The sequence below is a fragment of the Carassius gibelio genome, chromosome B19 (assembly GCF_023724105.1).
Source record: "Carassius gibelio isolate Cgi1373 ecotype wild population from Czech Republic chromosome B19, carGib1.2-hapl.c, whole genome shotgun sequence".
Classification (NCBI taxonomy): Eukaryota; Metazoa; Chordata; class Actinopteri; order Cypriniformes; family Cyprinidae; genus Carassius; species Carassius gibelio.
The window spans coordinates 2084185-2103512 of record NC_068414.1 but is presented as its reverse complement, the minus strand read 5'-3'; the positions used below and the strand labels follow the sequence as shown (position 1 = coordinate 2103512).

Below are 19328 nucleotides of genomic sequence, written 5' to 3'. Positions count from 1 at the left end.
TTTTTTTTTTTTTTTTTTTTTTATTGCGCTTTAAACAAAAAGTATTGTGTCAATGCAACTGAACAACATTTATTAGGAACACAGTGCGTCAATAAAGCTACTGACTTCCGCCTGCGTTGGTGGTATAGTGGTGAGCATAGCTGCCTTCCAAGCAGTTGACCCGGGTTCGATTCCCGGCCAACGCATGTCCTTTGGCTCGGGCTGACGTCGAAGCAGAACTCCTTCTGTGACCTGCGACTCCAACCAAACATTTTGGATGGATCATTAGGAAGACGAAAAGAACCAGCTCTCCCCGTCGGGGAATCGAACCCCGTTCTTCCGCGTGACAGGCGGAGATACTGTCCACTATACTAACGAGGAGCCGTGCATGCTGCCGTTTCTCCCCCAACTGACGGCACTGCACTGACATAACTAAACAATGCATGGCTTCTTCTGACGCACACCCAGCCCTAGCACCGTAAAATTTCTGATGGACCCATCATTAGCTGAAGTCGCATAACACTTGGAACACTACCCGTAGCAGGGGTCATTGTTTGGACTCTTTTTTTTTTTTTTTTTTTTTTTTTTAAATTGCGCTTTAAACAGAAAGTATTGCGTCAATGCAACTGAACAACATTAATTAGGAACACAGTGCGTCAAAAAGCAAAATGACAGTTAAAGGCATTTCGTTATTGAACTCTTTGATGACATCATTCAGCTAAGTTCAGTTTAAATAGTATCTGTGCAATAATTTGCAATCAAGTCAACGATATCGCTGTACATGAAGTGTCCCCAGCTCCGCCTGCCAGAAGCGACAGAGGGAAGAAACCAAAACTCGATCGGTGAAAGGATGGAGAAAAAACCCGGTGAGAAACCAGGCTCAGTCGGGGAGACAGTTCTCCCCTTGTCAGACGAAACCAGTAGATCAGGTCCAGGCTGCAGGAATGTCAGACTGTGCAGAAGAATCATCTGTTTCCTGTGGTCTTGTCCAGGTGGTCTTTACAAGGGATTTGTATCTGCGGCTCATCTAGTTGTCACGGTCTCCGCTGTGTTTCTGGGCCATAGAGGTCCTTTCTAGGTGTTGATCCACCATCTTCTCTGGATACGGACTGGATCCGGGTGACTGAAGCGGATACAGACTGGATCTGGTGGCTACGGTGACCTCGGAATAAGGGATTTCTTTAAAAGACTTTTTTTTTTCATATAAGATTTTATCCAACTTTTCAGATAGAGGCATGAGAAAGAGATTGCCTTGATTGGGCTTTTGGTTATTATAGGCACTCTCTGCGTTTGACCACTTCGTATTTATTTAGCCGGATGGGAAGGCAGCGCTTTCTTGTACGTGACGGGATGCAAATTCTTGAAGGCTCTCTTTAGTGACGGGTCCAAACAAAGATCTCATCTGCTCCTCTAGCCCTATCGGCGACTCGTGCACTTCGAGCCTTCTTAGTGACGGCGCAAGTTGCTGACTGCTGACTGCGTTGGTGGTATAGTGGTGAGCATAGCTGCCTTCCAAGCAGTTGACCCGGATTCGATTCCCGGCCAAAGCATATCCTTTGGCTCGGGCTGACGTCGAAGCAGAACTCCCTCTGTGACCTGTGCCTCCACCCAAAACTTTTGGATGGAATAATTTCGGATGGACCCATCGTTAGCTGAAGTCGCATAACACTTGCAACACTACCCGTAGCAGGGGTCATTGTTTGGACTCTTTTTTTTTTTTTTTTTTTAATTGCGCTTTAAACAAAAAGTATTGTGTCAATGCAACTGAACAACATTTATTAGGAACACAGTGCGTCAAAAAGCAAAATGACAGTTAAAGGCATTTCGTTATTGAACTCTTTGATGACATCATTCAGCTAAGTTCAGTTTAAATAGTATCTGTGCAATAATTTGCAATCAAGTCAACGATATCGCTGTACATGAAGTGTCCCCAGCTCCGCCTGCCAGAAGCGACAGAGGGAAGAAACCAAAACTCGATCGGTGAAAGGATGGAGAAAAAACCCGGTGAGAAACCAGGCTCAGTCGGGGAGACAGTTCTCCCCTTGTCAGACGAAACCAGTAGATCAGCTCCAGGCTGCAGGAATGTCAGACTGTGCAGAAGAATCATCTGTTTCCTGTGGTCTTGTCCAGGTGGTCTTTACAAGGGATTTGTATCTGCGGCTCATCTAGTTGTCACGGTCTCCGCTGTGTTTCTGGGCCATAGAGGTCCTTTCTAGGTGTTGATCCACCATCTTCTCTGGATACGGACTGGATCCGGGTGACTGAAGCGGATACAGACTGGATCTGGTGGCTACGGTGACCTCGGAATAAGGGATTTCTTTAAAAGACTTTTTTTTTCATATAAGATTTTATCCAACTTTTCAGATAGAGGCATGAGAAAGAGATTGCCTTGATTGGGCTTTTGGTTATTATAGGCACTCTCTGCGTTTGACCACTTCGTGTTTATTTAGCCGGATGGGAAGGCAGCGCTTTCTTGTACGTGACGGGATGCAAATTCTTGAAGGCTCTCTTTAGTGACGGGTCCAAACAAAGATCTCATCTGCTCCTCTAGCCCTATCGGCGACTCGTGCACTTCGAGCCTTCTTAGTGACGGCGCAAGTTGCTGACTGCTGACTGCGTTGGTGGTATAGTGGTGAGCATAGCTGCCTTCCAAGCAGTTGACACGGATTCGATTCCCGGCCAACGCATATCCTTTGGCTCGGGCTGACGTCGAAGCAGAACTCCCTCTGTGACCTGTGCCTCCACCCAAAACTTTTGGATGGAATAATTTCGGATGGACCCATCATTAGCTGAAGTCGCATAACACTTGCAACACTACCGGTAGCAGGGGTCATTGTTTGGACTCTTTTTTTTTTTTTTTTTTTTTTTTTATTGCGCTTTAAACAAAAAGTATTGTGTCAATGCAACTGAACAACATTTATTAGGAACACAGTGCGTCAATAAAGCTACTGACTTCCGCCTGCGTTGGTGGTATAGTGGTGAGCATAGCTGCCTTCCAAGCAGTTGACCCGGGTTCGATTCCCGGCCAACGCATGTCCTTTGGCTCGGGCTGACGTCGAAGCAGAACTCCTTCTGTGACCTGCGACTCCAACCAAACATTTTGGATGGATCATTAGGAAGACGAAAAGAACCAGCTCTCCCCGTCGGGGAATCGAACCCCGGTCTTCCGCGTGACAGGCGGAGATACTGTCCACTATACTAACGAGGAGCCGTGCATGCTGCCGTTTCTCCCCCAACTGACGGCACTGCACTGACATAACTAAACAATGCATGGCTTCTTCTGACGCACACCCAGCCCTAGCACCGTAAAATTTCTGATGGACCCATCATTAGCTGAAGTCGCATAACACTTGGAACACTACCCGTAGCAGGGGTCATTGTTTGGACTCTTTTTTTTTTTTTTTTTTTTTTTTTAAATTGCGCTTTAAACAGAAAGTATTGCGTCAATGCAACTGAACAACATTAATTAGGAACACAGTGCGTCAAAAAGCAAAATGACAGTTAAAGGCATTTCGTTATTGAACTCTTTGATGACATCATTCAGCTAAGTTCAGTTTAAATAGTATCTGTGCAATAATTTGCAATCAAGTCAACGATATCGCTGTACATGAAGTGTCCCCAGCTCCGCCTGCCAGAAGCGACAGAGGGAAGAAACCAAAACTCGATCGGTGAAAGGATGGAGAAAAAACCCGGTGAGAAACCAGGCTCAGTCGGGGAGACAGTTCTCCCCTTGTCAGACGAAACCAGTAGATCAGGTCCAGGCTGCAGGAATGTCAGACTGTGCAGAAGAATCATCTGTTTCCTGTGGTCTTGTCCAGGTGGTCTTTACAAGGGATTTGTATCTGCGGCTCATCTAGTTGTCACGGTCTCCGCTGTGTTTCTGGGCCATAGAGGTCCTTTCTAGGTGTTGATCCACCATCTTCTCTGGATACGGACTGGATCCGGGTGACTGAAGCGGATACAGACTGGATCTGGTGGCTACGGTGACCTCGGAATAAGGGATTTCTTTAAAAGACTTTTTTTTTTCATATAAGATTTTATCCAACTTTTCAGATAGAGGCATGAGAAAGAGATTGCCTTGATTGGGCTTTTGGTTATTATAGGCACTCTCTGCGTTTGACCACTTCGTATTTATTTAGCCGGATGGGAAGGCAGCGCTTTCTTGTACGTGACGGGATGCAAATTCTTGAAGGCTCTCTTTAGTGACGGGTCCAAACAAAGATCTCATCTGCTCCTCTAGCCCTATCGGCGACTCGTGCACTTCGAGCCTTCTTAGTGACGGCGCAAGTTGCTGACTGCTGACTGCGTTGGTGGTATAGTGGTGAGCATAGCTGCCTTCCAAGCAGTTGACCCGGATTCGATTCCCGGCCAAAGCATATCCTTTGGCTCGGGCTGACGTCGAAGCAGAACTCCCTCTGTGACCTGTGCCTCCACCCAAAACTTTTGGATGGAATAATTTCGGATGGACCCATCGTTAGCTGAAGTCGCATAACACTTGCAACACTACCCGTAGCAGGGGTCATTGTTTGGACTCTTTTTTTTTTTTTTTTTTTTATTGCGCTTTAAACAAAAAGTATTGTGTCAATGCAACTGAACAACATTTATTAGGAACACAGTGCGTCAAAAAGCAAAATGACAGTTAAAGGCATTTCGTTATTGAACTCTTTGATGACATCATTCAGCTAAGTTCAGTTTAAATAGTATCTGTGCAATAATTTGCAATCAAGTCAACGATATCGCTGTACTTGAAGTGTCCCCAGCTCCGCCTGCCAGAAGCGACAGAGTCAAGAAACCAAAACTCGATCGGTGAAAGGATGGAGAAAAAACCCGGTGAGAAACCAGGCTCAGTCGGGGAGACAGTTCTCCCCTTGTCAGACGAAACCAGTAGATCAGCTCCAGGCTGCAGGAATGTCAGACTGTGCAGAAGAATCATCTGTTTCCTGTGGTCTTGTCCAGGTGGTCTTTACAGGGGATTTGTATCTGCGGCTCATCTAGTTGTCACGGTCTCCGCTGTGTTTCTGGGCCATAGAGGTCCTTTCTAGGTGTTGATCCACCATCTTCTCTGGATACGGACTGGATCCGGGTGACTGAAGCGGATACAGACTGGATCTGGTGGTTACGGTGACCTCGGAATAAGGGATTTCTTTAAAAGACTTTTTTTTTCATATAAGATTTTATCCAACTTTTCAGATAGAGGCATGAGAAAGAGATTGCCTTGATTGGGCTTTTGGTTATTATAGGCACTCTCTGCGTTTGACCACTTCGTGTTTATTTAGCCGGATGGGAAGGCAGCGCTTTCTTGTACGTGACGGGATGCAAATTCTTGAAGGCTCTCTTTAGTGACGGGTCCAAACAAAGATCTCATCTGCTCCTCTAGCCCTATCGGCGACTCGTGCACTTCGAGCCTTCTTAGTGACGGCGCAAGTTGCTGACTGCTGACTGCGTTGGTGGTATAGTGGTGAGCATAGCTGCCTTCCAAGCAGTTGACCCGGATTCGATTCCCGGCCAAAGCATATCCTTTGGCTCGGGCTGACGTCGAAGCAGAACTCCCTCTGTGACCTGTGCCTCCACCCAAAACTTTTGGATGGAATAATTTCGGATGGACCCATCGTTAGCTGAAGTCGCATAACACTTGCAACACTACCCGTAGCAGGGGTCATTGTTTGGACTCTTTTTTTTTTTTTTTTTTTAATTGCGCTTTAAACAAAAAGTATTGTGTCAATGCAACTGAAAAACATTAATTAGGAACACAGTGCGTCAAAAAGCAAAATGACAGTTAAAGGCATTTCGTTATTGAACTCTTTGATGACATCATTCAGCTAAGTTCAGTTTAAATAGTATCTGTGCAATAATTTGCAATCAAGTCAACGATATCGCTGTACATGAAGTGTCCCCAGCTCCGCCTGCCAGAAGCGACAGAGGCAAGAAACCAAAACTCGATCGGTGAAAGGATGGAGAAAAAACCCGGTGAGAAACCAGGCTCAGTCGGGGAGACAGTTCTCCCCTTGTCAGACGAAACCAGTAGATCAGCTCCAGGCTGCAGGAATGTCAGACTGTGCAGAAGAATCATCTGTTTCCTGTGGTCTTGTCCAGGTGGTCTTTACAGGGGATTTGTATCTGCGGCTCATCTAGTTGTCACGGTCTCCGCTGTGTTTCTGGGCCATAGAGGTCCTTTCTAGGTGTTGATCCACCATCTTCTCTGGATACGGACTGGATCCGGGTGACTGAAGCGGATACAGACTGGATCTGGTGGTTACGGTGACCTCGGAATAAGGGATTTCTTTAAAAGACTTTTTTTTTCATATAAGATTTTATCCAACTTTTCAGATAGAGGCATGAGAAAGAGATTGCCTTGATTGGGCTTTTGGTTATTATAGGCACTCTCTGCGTTTGACCACTTCGTGTTTATTTAGCCGGATGGGAAGGCAGCGCTTTCTTGTACGTGACGGGATGCAAATTCTTGAAGGCTCTCTTTAGTGACGGGTCCAAACAAAGATCTCATCTGCTCCTCTAGCCCTATCGGCGACTCGTGCACTTCGAGCCTTCTTAGTGACGGCGCAAGTTGCTGACTGCTGACTGCGTTGGTGGTATAGTGGTGAGCATAGCTGCCTTCCAAGCAGTTGGAGAGAGCAGTGCGCATGTCCTTTGGCTCGGGCTGACGTCGAAGCAGAACTCCCTCTGTGACCTGTGCCTCCACCCAAAACTTTTGGATGGAATAATTTCGGATGGACCCATCATTAGCTGAAGTCGCATAACACTTGCAACACTACCCGTAGCAGGGGTCATTGTTTGGACTCTTTTTTTTTTTTTTTTTTTTTTAATTGCGCTTTAAACAAAAAGTATTGTGTCAATGCAACTGAACAACATTTATTAGGAACACAGTGCGTCAATAAAGCTACTGACTTCCGCCTGCGTTGTTGGTATAGTGGTGAGCATAGCTGCCTTCCAAGCAGTTGACCCGGGTTCGATTCCCGGCCAACGCATGTCCTTTGGCTCGGGCTGACGTCGAAGCAGAACTCCTTCTGTGACCTGCGAATCCAAACAAACATTTTGGATGGATCATTCGGAAGACGAAAAGAACCAGCTCTCCCCGTCGGGGAATCGAACCCCGGTCTTCCGCGTAACAGGCGGAGATACTGTCCACTATACTAACGAGGAGCCGTGCATGCTGCCGTTTCTCCCCCAACTGACGCCACTGCACTGACATAACTAAACAATGCATGGCTTCTTCTGACGCAGACCCAGCCCTAGCACCGTAAAATTTCTGATGGACCCATCATTAGCTGAAGTCGCATAACACTTGCAACACTACCCGTAGCAGGGGTCATTGTTTGGACTCTTTTTTTTTTTTTTTTTTTTTTTTTAAATTGCGCTTTAAACAGAAAGTATTGCGTCAATGCAACTGAACAACATTAATTAGGAACACAGTGCGTCAAAAAGCAAAATGACAGTTAAAGGCATTTCGTTATTGAACTCTTTGATGACATCATTCAGCTAAGTTCAGTTTAAATAGTATCTGTGCAATAATTTGCAATCAAGTCAACGATATCGCTGTACATGAAGTGTCCCCAGCTCCGCCTGCCAGAAGCGACAGAGGGAAGAAACCAAAACTCGATCGGTGAAAGGATGGAGAAAAAACCCGGTGAGAAACCAGGCTCAGTCGGGGAGACAGTTCTCCCCTTGTCAGACGAAACCAGTAGATCAGCTCCAGGCTGCAGGAATGTCAGACTGTGCAGAAGAATCATCTGTTTCCTGTGGTCTTGTCCAGGTGGTCTTTACAAGGGATTTGTATCTGCGGCTCATCTAGTTGTCACGGTCTCCACTGTGTTTCTGGGCCATAGAGGTCCTTTCTAGGTGTTGATCCACCATCTTCTCTGGATACGGACTGGATCCGGGTGACTGAAGCGGATACAGACTGGATCTGGTGGCTACGGTGACCTCGGAATAAGGGATTTCTTTAAAAGACTTTTTTTTTTCATATAAGATTTTATCCAACTTTTCAGATAGAGGCATGAGAAAGAGATTGCCTTGATTGGGCTTTTGGTTATTATAGGCACTCTCTGCGTTTGACCACTTCGTGTTTATTTAGCCGGATGGGAAGGCAGCGCTTTCTTGTACGTGACGGGATGCAAATTCTTGAAGGCTCTCTTTAGTGACGGGTCCAAACAAAGATCTCATCTGCTCCTCTAGCCCTATCGGCGACTCGTGCACTTCGAGCCTTCTTAGTGACGGCGCAAGTTGCTGACTGCTGACTGCGTTGGTGGTATAGTGGTGAGCATAGCTGCCTTCCAAGCAGTTGGAGAAAGCAGTGCGCATGTCCTTTGGCTCGGGCTGACGTCGAAGCAGAACTCCCTCTGTGACCTGTGCCTCCACCCAAAACTTTTGGATGGAATAATTTCGGATGGACCCATCATTAGCTGAAGTCGCATAACACTTGGAACACTACCCGTAGCAGGGGTCATTGTTTGGACTCTTTTTTTTTTTTTTTTTTTTTTTAAATTGCGCTTTAAACAGAAAGTATTGCGTCAATGCAACTGAACAACATTAATTAGGAACACAGTGCGTCAAAAAGCAAAATGACAGTTAAAGGCATTTCGTTATTGAACTCTTTGATGACATCATTCAGCTAAGTTCAGTTTAAATAGTATCTGTGCAATAATTTGCAATCAAGTCAACGATATCGCTGTACATGAAGTGTCCCCAGCTCCGCCTGCCAGAAGCGACAGAGGGAAGAAACCAAAACTCGATCGGTGAAAGGATGGAGAAAAAACCCGGTGAGAAACCAGGCTCAATCGGGGAGACAGTTCTCCCCTTGTCAGACGAAACAGGTAGATCAGCTCCAGGCTGCAGGAATGTCAGACTGTGCAGAAGAATCATCTGTTTCCTGTGGTCTTGTCCAGGTGGTCTTTACAGGGGATTTGTATCTGCGGCTCATCTAGTTGTCACGGTCTCCGCTGTGTTTCTGGGCCATAGAGGTCCTTTCTAGGTGTTGATCCACCATCTTCTCTGTATACGGACTGGATCCGGGTGACTGAAGCGGATACAGACTGGATCTGGTGGCTACGGTGACCTCGGAATAAGGGATTTCTTTAAAAGACTTTTTTTTCATATAAGATTTTATCCAACTTTTCAGATAGAGGCATGAGAAAGAGATTGCCTTGATTGGGCTTTTGGTTATTATAGGCACTCTCTGCGTTTGACCACTTCGTGTTTATTTAGCCGGATGGGAAGGCAGCGCTTTCTTGTACGTGACGGGATGCAAATTCTTGAAGGCTCTCTTTAGTGACGGGTCCAAACAAAGATCTCATCTGCTCCTCTAGCCCTATCGGCGACTCGTGCACTTCGAGCCTTCTTAGTGACGGCGCAAGTTGCTGACTGCTGACTGCGTTGGTGGTATAGTGGTGAGCATAGCTTCCTTCCAAGCAGTTGACACGGATTCGATTCCTGGCCAACGCATATCCTTTGGCTCGGGCTGACGTCGAAGCAGAACTCCCTCTGTGACCTGTGCCTCCACCCAAAACTTTTGGATGGAATAATTTCGGATGGACCCATCATTAGCTGAAGTCGCATAACACTTGCAACACTACCGGTAGCAGGGGTCATTGTTTGGACTCTTGTTTTTTTTTTTTTATTGCGCTTTAAACAAAAAGTATTGTGTCAATGCAACTGAACAACATTTATTAGGAACACAGTGCGTCAATAAAGCTACTGTCTTCCGCCTGCGTTGGTGGTATAGTGGTGAGCATAGCTGCCTTCCAAGCAGTTGACCCGGGTTCGATTCCCGGCCAACGCATGTCCTTTGGCTCGGGCTGACGTCGAAGCAGAACTCCTTCTGTGACCTGCGACTCCAACCAAACATTTTGGATGGATCATTCGGAAGACGAAAAGAACCAGCTCTCCCCGTCGGGGAATCGAACCCCGGTCTTCCGCGTGACAGGCGGAGATACTGTCCACTATACTAACGAGGAGCCGTGCATGCTGCCGTTTCTCCCCCAACTGACGGCACTGCACTGACATAACTAAACAATGCATGGCTTCTTCTGACGCAGACCCAGCCCTAGCACCGTAAAATTTCTGATGGACCCATCATTAGCTGAAGTCGCATAACACTTGGAACACTACCCGTAGCAGGGGTCATTGTTTGGACTCTTTTTTTTTGTTTTGTTTTTTTTTAAATTGCGCTTTAAACAGAAAGTATTGCGTCAATGCAACTGAACAACATTAATTAGGAACACAGTGCGTCAAAAAGCAAAATGACAGTTAAAGGCATTTCGTTATTGAACTCTTTGATGACATCATTCAGCTAAGTTCAGTTTAAATAGTATCTGTGCAATAATTTGCAATCAAGTCAACGATATCGCTGTACATGAAGTGTCCCCAGCTCCGCCTGCCAGAAGCGACAGAGGGAAGAAACCAAAACTCGATCGGTGAAAGGATGGAGAAAAAACCCGGTGAGAAACCAGGCTCAATCGGGGAGACAGTTCTCCCCTTGTCAGACGAAACAGGTAGATCAGCTCCAGGCTGCAGGAATGTCAGACTGTGCAGAAGAATCATCTGTTTCCTGTGGTCTTGTCCAGGTGGTCTTTACAGGGGATTTGTATCTGCGGCTCATCTAGTTGTCACGGTCTCCGCTGTGTTTCTGGGCCATAGAGGTCCTTTCTAGGTGTTGATCCACCATCTTCTCTGTATACGGACTGGATCCGGGTGACTGAAGCGGATACAGACTGGATCTGGTGGCTACGGTGACCTCGGAATAAGGGATTTCTTTAAAAGACTTTTTTTTCATATAAGATTTTATCCAACTTTTCAGATAGAGGCATGAGAAAGAGATTGCCTTGATTGGGCTTTTGGTTATTATAGGCACTCTCTGCGTTTGACCACTTCGTGTTTATTTAGCCGGATGGGAAGGCAGCGCTTTCTTGTACGTGACGGGATGCAAATTCTTGAAGGCTCTCTTTAGTGACGGGTCCAAACAAAGATCTCATCTGCTCCTCTAGCCCTATCGGCGACTCGTGCACTTCGAGCCTTCTTAGTGACGGCGCAAGTTGCTGACTGCTGACTGCGTTGGTGGTATAGTGGTGAGCATAGCTTCCTTCCAAGCAGTTGACACGGATTCGATTCCTGGCCAACGCATATCCTTTGGCTCGGGCTGACGTCGAAGCAGAACTCCCTCTGTGACCTGTGCCTCCACCCAAAACTTTTGGATGGAATAATTTCGGATGGACCCATCATTAGCTGAAGTCGCATAACACTTGCAACACTACCGGTAGCAGGGGTCATTGTTTGGACTCTTGTTTTTTTTTTTTTATTGCGCTTTAAACAAAAAGTATTGTGTCAATGCAACTGAACAACATTTATTAGGAACACAGTGCGTCAATAAAGCTACTGTCTTCCGCCTGCGTTGGTGGTATAGTGGTGAGCATAGCTGCCTTCCAAGCAGTTGACCCGGGTTCGATTCCCGGCCAACGCATGTCCTTTGGCTCGGGCTGACGTCGAAGCAGAACTCCTTCTGTGACCTGCGACTCCAACCAAACATTTTGGATGGATCATTCGGAAGACGAAAAGAACCAGCTCTCCCCGTCGGGGAATCGAACCCCGGTCTTCCGCGTGACAGGCGGAGATACTGTCCACTATACTAACGAGGAGCCGTGCATGCTGCCGTTTCTCCCCCAACTGACGGCACTGCACTGACATAACTAAACAATGCATGGCTTCTTCTGACGCAGACCCAGCCCTAGCACCGTAAAATTTCTGATGGACCCATCATTAGCTGAAGTCGCATAACACTTGGAACACTACCCGTAGCAGGGGTCATTGTTTGGACTCTTTTTTTTTGTTTTGTTTTTTTTTAAATTGCGCTTTAAACAGAAAGTATTGCGTCAATGCAACTGAACAACATTAATTAGGAACACAGTGCGTCAAAAAGCAAAATGACAGTTAAAGGCATTTCGTTATTGAACTCTTTGATGACATCATTCAGCTAAGTTCAGTTTAAATAGTATCTGTGCAATAATTTGCAATCAAGTCAACGATATCGCTGTACATGAAGTGTCCCCAGCTCCGCCTGCCAGAAGCGACAGAGGGAAGAAACCAAAACTCGATCGGTGAAAGGATGGAGAAAAAACCCGGTGAGAAACCAGGCTCAATCGGGGAGACAGTTCTCCCCTTGTCAGACGAAACAGGTAGATCAGCTCCAGGCTGCAGGAATGTCAGACTGTGCAGAAGAATCATCTGTTTCCTGTGGTCTTGTCCAGGTGGTCTTTACAGGGGATTTGTATCTGCGGCTCATCTAGTTGTCACGGTCTCCGCTGTGTTTCTGGGCCATAGAGGTCCTTTCTAGGTGTTGATCCACCATCTTCTCTGTATACGGACTGGATCCGGGTGACTGAAGCGGATACAGACTGGATCTGGTGGCTACGGTGACCTCGGAATAAGGGATTTCTTTAAAATACTTTTTTTTTCATATAAGATTTTATCCAACTTTTCAGATAGAGGCATGAGAAAGAGATTGCCTTGATTGGGCTTTTGGTTATTATAGGCACTCTCTGCGTTTGACCACTTCGTGTTTATTTAGCCGGATGGGAAGGCAGCGCTTTCTTGTACGTGACGGGATGCAAATTCTTGAAGGCTCTCTTTAGTGACGGGTCCAAACAAAGATCTCATCTGCTCCTCTAGCCCTATCGGCGACTCGTGCACTTCGAGCCTTCTTAGTGACGGCGCAAGTTGCTGACTGCTGACTGCGTTGGTGGTATAGTGGTGAGCATAGCTTCCTTCCAAGCAGTTGACACGGATTCGATTCCTGGCCAACGCATATCCTTTGGCTCGGGCTGACGTCGAAGCAGAACTCCCTCTGTGACCTGTGCCTCCACCCAAAACTTTTGGATGGAATAATTTCGGATGGACCCATCATTAGCTGAAGTCGCATAACACTTGCAACACTACCGGTAGCAGGGGTCATTGTTTGGACTCTTTTTTTTTTTTTTTTTTATTGCGCTTTAAACAAAAAGTATTGTGTCAATGCAACTGAACAACATTTATTAGGAACACAGTGCGTCAATAAAGCTACTGTCTTCCGCCTGCGTTGGTGGTATAGTGGTGAGCATAGCTGCCTTCCAAGCAGTTGACCCGGGTTCGATTCCCGGCCAACGCATGTCCTTTGGCTCGGGCTGACGTCGAAGCAGAACTCCTTCTGTGACCTGCGACTCCAACCAAACATTTTGGATGGATCATTCGGAAGACGAAAAGAACCAGCTCTCCCCGTCGGGGAATCGAACCCCGGTCTTCCGCGTGACAGGCGGAGATACTGTCCACTATACTAACGAGGAGCCGTGCATGCTGCCGTTTCTCCCCCAACTGACGGCACTGCACTGACATAACTAAACAATGCATGGCTTCTTCTGACGCAGACCCAGCCCTAGCACCGTAAAATTTCTGATGGACCCATCATTAGCTGAAGTCGCATAACACTTGGAACACTACCCGTAGCAGGGGTCATTGTTTGGACTCATTTTTTTTGTTTTGTTTTTTTTTAAATTGCGCTTTAAACAGAAAGTATTGCGTCAATGCAACTGAACAACATTAATTAGGAACACAGTGCGTCAAAAAGCAAAATGACAGTTAAAGGCATTTCGTTATTGAACTCTTTGATGACATCATTCAGCTAAGTTCAGTTTAAATAGTATCTGTGCAATAATTTGCAATCAAGTCAACGATATCGCTGTACATGAAGTGTCCCCAGCTCCGCCTGCCAGAAGCGACAGAGGGAAGAAACCAAAACTCGATCGGTGAAAGGATGGAGAAAAAACCCGGTGAGAAACCAGGCTCAATCGGGGAGACAGTTCTCCCCTTGTCAGACGAAACAGGTAGATCAGCTCCAGGCTGCAGGAATGTCAGACTGTGCAGAAGAATCATCTGTTTCCTGTGGTCTTGTCCAGGTGGTCTTTACAGGGGATTTGTATCTGCGGCTCATCTAGTTGTCACGGTCTCCGCTGTGTTTCTGGGCCATAGAGGTCCTTTCTAGGTGTTGATCCACCATCTTCTCTGTATACGGACTGGATCCGGGTGACTGAAGCGGATACAGACTGGATCTGGTGGCTACGGTGACCTCGGAATAAGGGATTTCTTTAAAAGACTTTTTTTTTCATATAAGATTTTATCCAACTTTTCAGATAGAGGCATGAGAAAGAGATTGCCTTGATTGGGCTTTTGGTTATTATAGGCACTCTCTGCGTTTGACCACTTCGTGTTTATTTAGCCGGATGGGAAGGCAGCGCTTTCTTGTACGTGACGGGATGCAAATTCTTGAAGGCTCTCTTTAGTGACGGGTCCAAACAAAGATCTCATCTGCTCCTCTAGCCCTATCGGCGACTCGTGCACTTCGAGCCTTCTTAGTGACGGCGCAAGTTGCTGACTGCTGACTGCGTTGGTGGTATAGTGGTGAGCATAGCTGCCTTCCAAGCAGTTGACACGGATTCGATTCCCGGCCAACGCATATCCTTTGGCTCGGGCTGACGTCGAAGCAGAACTCCCTCTGTGACCTGTGCCTCCACCCAAAACTTTTGGATGGAATAATTTCGGATGGACCCATCATTAGCTGAAGTCGCATAACACTTGCAACACTACCGGTAGCAGGGGTCATTGTTTGGACTCTTTTTTTTTTTTTTTGTTTTTTTTTTATTGCGCTTTAAACAAAAAGTATTGTGTCAATGCAACTGAACAACATTTATTAGGAACACAGTGCGTCAATAAAGCTACTGTCTTCCGCCTGCGTTGGTGGTATAGTGGTGAGCATAGCTGCCTTCCAAGCAGTTGACCCGGGTTCGATTCCCGGCCAACGCATGTCCAACTGACGGCACTGCACTGACATAACTAAACAATGCATGGCTTCTTCTGACGCAGACCCAGCCCTAGCACCGTAAAATTTCTGATGGACCCATCATTAGCTGAAGTCGCATAACACTTGGAACACTACCCGTAGCAGGGGTCATTGTTTGGACTCTTTTTTTTTGTTTTGTTTTTTTTTAAATTGCGCTTTAAACAGAAAGTATTGCGTCAATGCAACTGAACAACATTAATTAGGAACACAGTGCGTCAAAAAGCAAAATGACAGTTAAAGGCATTTCGTTATTGAACTCTTTGATGACATCATTCAGCTAAGTTCAGTTTAAATAGTATCTGTGCAATAATTTGCAATCAAGTCAACGATATCGCTGTACATGAAGTGTCCCCAGCTCCGCCTGCCAGAAGCGACAGAGGGAAGAAACCAAAAGTCGATCGGTGAAAGGATGGAGAAAAAACCCGGTGAGAAACCAGGCTCAATCGGGGAGACAGTTCTCCCCTTGTCAGACGAAACAGGTAGATCAGCTCCAGGCTGCAGGAATGTCAGACTGTGCAGAAGAATCATCTGTTTCCTGTGGTCTTGTCCAGGTGGTCTTTACAGGGGATTTGTATCTGCGGCTCATCTAGTTGTCACGGTCTCCGCTGTGTTTCTGGGCCATAGAGGTCCTTTCTAGGTGTTGATCCACCATCTTCTCTGTATACGGACTGGATCCGGGTGACTGAAGCGGATACAGACTGGATCTGGTGGCTACGGTGACCTCGGAATAAGGGATTTCTTTAAAAGACTTTTTTTTTCATATAAGATTTTATCCAACTTTTCAGATAGAGGCATGAGAAAGAGATTGCCTTGATTGGGCTTTTGGTTATTATAGGCACTCTCTGCGTTTGACCACTTCGTGTTTATTTAGCCGGATGGGAAGGCAGCGCTTTCTTGTACGTGACGGGATGCAAATTCTTGAAGGCTCTCTTTAGTGACGGGTCCAAACAAAGATCTCATCTGCTCCTCTAGCCCTATCGGCGACTCGTGCACTTCGAGCCTTCTTAGTGACGGCGCAAGTTGCTGACTGCTGACTGCGTTGGTGGTATAGTGGTGAGCATAGCTTCCTTCCAAGCAGTTGACACGGATTCGATTCCTGGCCAACGCATATCCTTTGGCTCGGGCTGACGTCGAAGCAGAACTCCCTCTGTGACCTGTGCCTCCACCCAAAACTTTTGGATGGAATAATTTCGGATGGACCCATCATTAGCTGAAGTCGCATAACACTTGCAACACTACCGGTAGCAGGGGTCATTGTTTGGACTCTTTTTTTTTTTTTTTTATTGCGCTTTAAACAAAAAGTATTGTGTCAATGCAACTGAACAACATTTATTTGGCTCGGGCTGACGTCGAAGCAGAACTCCTTCTGTGACCTGCGACTCCAACCAAACATTTTGGATGGATCATTCGGAAGACGAAAAGAACCAGCTCTCCCCGTCGGGGAATCGAACCCCGGTCTTCCGCGTGACAGGCGGAGATACTGTCCACTATACTAACGAGGAGCCGTGCATGCTGCCGTTTCTCCCCCAACTGACGGCACTGCACTGACATAACTAAACAATGCATGGCTTCTTCTGACGCAGACCCAGCCCTAGCACCGTAAAATTTCTGATGGACCCATCATTAGCTGAAGTCGCATAACACTTGGAACACTACCCGTAGCAGGGGTCATTGTTTGGACTCTTTTTTTTTGTTTTGTTTTTTTTTAAATTGCGCTTTAAACAGAAAGTATTGCGTCAATGCAACTGAACAACATTAATTAGGAACACAGTGCGTCAAAAAGCAAAATGACAGTTAAAGGCATTTCGTTATTGAACTCTTTGATGACATCATTCAGCTAAGTTCAGTTTAAATAGTATCTGTGCAATAATTTGCAATCAAGTCAACGATATCGCTGTACATGAAGTGTCCCCAGCTCCGCCTGCCAGAAGCGACAGAGGGAAGAAACCAAAACTCGATCGGTGAAAGGATGGAGAAAAAACCCGGTGAGAAACCAGGCTCAATCGGGGAGACAGTTCTCCCCTTGTCAGACGAAACAGGTAGATCAGCTCCAGGCTGCAGGAATGTCAGACTGTGCAGAAGAATCATCTGTTTCCTGTGGTCTTGTCCAGGTGGTCTTTACAGGGGATTTGTATCTGCGGCTCATCTAGTTGTCACGGTCTCCGCTGTGTTTCTGGGCCATAGAGGTCCTTTCTAGGTGTTGATCCACCATCTTCTCTGTATACGGACTGGATCCGGGTGACTGAAGCGGATACAGACTGGATCTGGTGGCTACGGTGACCTCGGAATAAGGGATTTCTTTAAAAGACTTTTTTTTTCATATAAGATTTTATCCAACTTTTCAGATAGAGGCATGAGAAAGAGATTGCCTTGATTGGGCTTTTGGTTATTATAGGCACTCTCTGCGTTTGACCACTTCGTGTTTATTTAGCCGGATGGGAAGGCAGCGCTTTCTTGTACGTGACGGGATGCAAATTCTTGAAGGCTCTCTTTAGTGACGGGTCCAAACAAAGATCTCATCTGCTCCTCTAGCCCTATCGGCGACTCGTGCACTTCGAGCCTTCTTAGTGACGGCGCAAGTTGCTGACTGCTGACTGCGTTGGTGGTATAGTGGTGAGCATAGCTGCCTTCCAAGCAGTTGACACGGATTCGATTCCCGGCCAACGCATATCCTTTGGCTCGGGCTGACGTCGAAGCAGAACTCCCTCTGTGACCTGTGCCTCCACCCAAAACTTTTGGATGGAATAATTTCGGATGGACCCATCATTAGCTGAAGTCGCATAACACTTGCAACACTACCGGTAGCAGGGGTCATTGTTTGGACTCTTTTTTTTTTTTTTTTTTTTTTTTTTATTGCGCTTTAAACAAAAAGTATTGTGTCAATGCAACTGAACAACATTTATTAGGAACACAGTGCGTCAATAAAGCTACTGTCTTCCGCCTGCGTTGGTGGTATAGTGGTGAGCATAGCTGCCTTCCAAGCAGTTGACCCGGGTTCGATTCCCGGCCAACGCATGTCCTTTGGCTCGGGCTGACGTCGAAGCAGAACTCCTTCTGTGACCTGCGACTCCAACCAAACATTTTGGATGGATCATTCGGAAGACGAAAAGAACCAGCTCTCCCCGTCGGGGAATCGAACCCCGGTCTTCCGCGTGACAGGCGGAGATACTGTCCACTATACTAACGAGGAGCCGTGCATGCTGCCGTTTCTCCCCCAACTGACGGCACTGCACTGACATAACTAAACAATGCATGGCTTCTTCTGACGCAGACCCAGCCCTAGCACCGTAAAATTTCTGATGGACCCATCATTAGCTGAAGTCGCATAACACTTGGAACACTACCCGTAGCAGGGGTCATTGTTTGGACTCTTTTTTTTTGTTTTGTTTTTTTTTAAATTGCGCTTTAAACAGAAAGTATTGCGTCAATGCAACTGAACAACATTAATTAGGAACACAGTGCGTCAAAAAGCAAAATGACAGTTAAAGGCATTTCGTTATTGAACTCTTTGATGACATCATTCAGCTAAGTTCAGTTTAAATAGTATCTGTGCAATAATTTGCAATCAAGTCAACGATATCGCTGTACATGAAGTGTCCCCAGCTCCGCCTGCCAGAAGCGACAGAGGGAAGAAACCAAAACTCGATCGGTGAAAGGATGGAGAAAAAACCCGGTGAGAAACCAGGCTCAATCGGGGAGACAGTTCTCCCCTTGTCAGACGAAACAGGTAGATCAGCTCCAGGCTGCAGGAATGTCAGACTGTGCAGAAGAATCATCTGTTTCCTGTGGTCTTGTCCAGGTGGTCTTTACAGGGGATTTGTATCTGCGGCTCATCTAGTTGTCACGGTCTCCGCTGTGTTTCTGGGCCATAGAGGTCCTTTCTAGGTGTTGATCCACCATCTTCTCTGTATACGGACTGGATCCGGGTGACTGAAGCGGATACAGACTGGATCTGGTGGCTACGGTGACCTCGGAATAAGGGATTTCTTTAAAAGACTTTTTTTTTCATATAAGATTTTATCCAACTTTTCAGATAGAGGCATGAGAAAGAGATTGCCTTGATTGGGCTTTTGGTTATTATAGGCACTCTCTGCGTTTGACCACTTCGTGTTTATTTAGCCGGATGGGAAGGCAGCGCTTTCTTGTACGTGACGGGATGCAAATTCTTGAAGGCTCTCTTTAGTGACGGGTCCAAACAAAGATCTCATCTGCTCCTCTAGCCCTATCGGCGACTCGTGCACTTCGAGCCTTCTTAGTGACGGCGCAAGTTGCTGACTGCTGACTGCGTTGGTGGTATAGTGGTGAGCATAGCTGCCTTCCAAGCAGTTGACACGGATTCGATTCCCGGCCAACGCATATCCTTTGGCTCGGGCTGACGTCGAAGCAGAACTCCCTCTGTGACCTGTGCCTCCACCCAAAACTTTTGGATGGAATAATTTCGGATGGACCCATCATTAGCTGAAGTCGCATAACA

General features: G+C 46.5%; 8 non-coding genes across 8 annotated transcripts; 7 read left to right on the top strand and 1 right to left on the bottom strand.

Annotated features, from left to right (window-relative positions):
* The first annotated feature begins 113 nt into the window (after nt 1–113).
* On the top strand, nt 114–185 carry trnag-ucc (transfer RNA glycine (anticodon UCC)). Its single transcript has one exon. It is a non-coding gene; the product is annotated as a tRNA-Gly (tRNA).
* Nucleotides 186–2940: 2755 nt separating this feature from the next.
* Nucleotides 2941–3012, top strand: trnag-ucc (transfer RNA glycine (anticodon UCC)). The gene has a single exon. It is a non-coding gene; the product is annotated as a tRNA-Gly (tRNA).
* A 4053-nt stretch (nt 3013–7065) lies between these two features.
* trnan-guu (transfer RNA asparagine (anticodon GUU)) lies at nt 7066–7137 on the bottom strand. Its single transcript has one exon. It is a non-coding gene; the product is annotated as a tRNA-Asn (tRNA).
* A 2563-nt stretch (nt 7138–9700) lies between these two features.
* Nucleotides 9701–9772, top strand: trnag-ucc (transfer RNA glycine (anticodon UCC)). Its single transcript has one exon. It is a non-coding gene; the product is annotated as a tRNA-Gly (tRNA).
* Nucleotides 9773–11377: 1605 nt separating this feature from the next.
* Nucleotides 11378–11449, top strand: trnag-ucc (transfer RNA glycine (anticodon UCC)). Its single transcript has one exon. It is a non-coding gene; the product is annotated as a tRNA-Gly (tRNA).
* A 1608-nt stretch (nt 11450–13057) lies between these two features.
* trnag-ucc (transfer RNA glycine (anticodon UCC)) lies at nt 13058–13129 on the top strand. Its single transcript has one exon. It is a non-coding gene; the product is annotated as a tRNA-Gly (tRNA).
* Nucleotides 13130–14745: 1616 nt separating this feature from the next.
* On the top strand, nt 14746–14817 carry trnag-ucc (transfer RNA glycine (anticodon UCC)). The gene has a single exon. It is a non-coding gene; the product is annotated as a tRNA-Gly (tRNA).
* Nucleotides 14818–17797: 2980 nt separating this feature from the next.
* trnag-ucc (transfer RNA glycine (anticodon UCC)) lies at nt 17798–17869 on the top strand. The gene has a single exon. It is a non-coding gene; the product is annotated as a tRNA-Gly (tRNA).
* The last annotated feature ends 1459 nt before the right edge of the window (nt 17870–19328 follow it).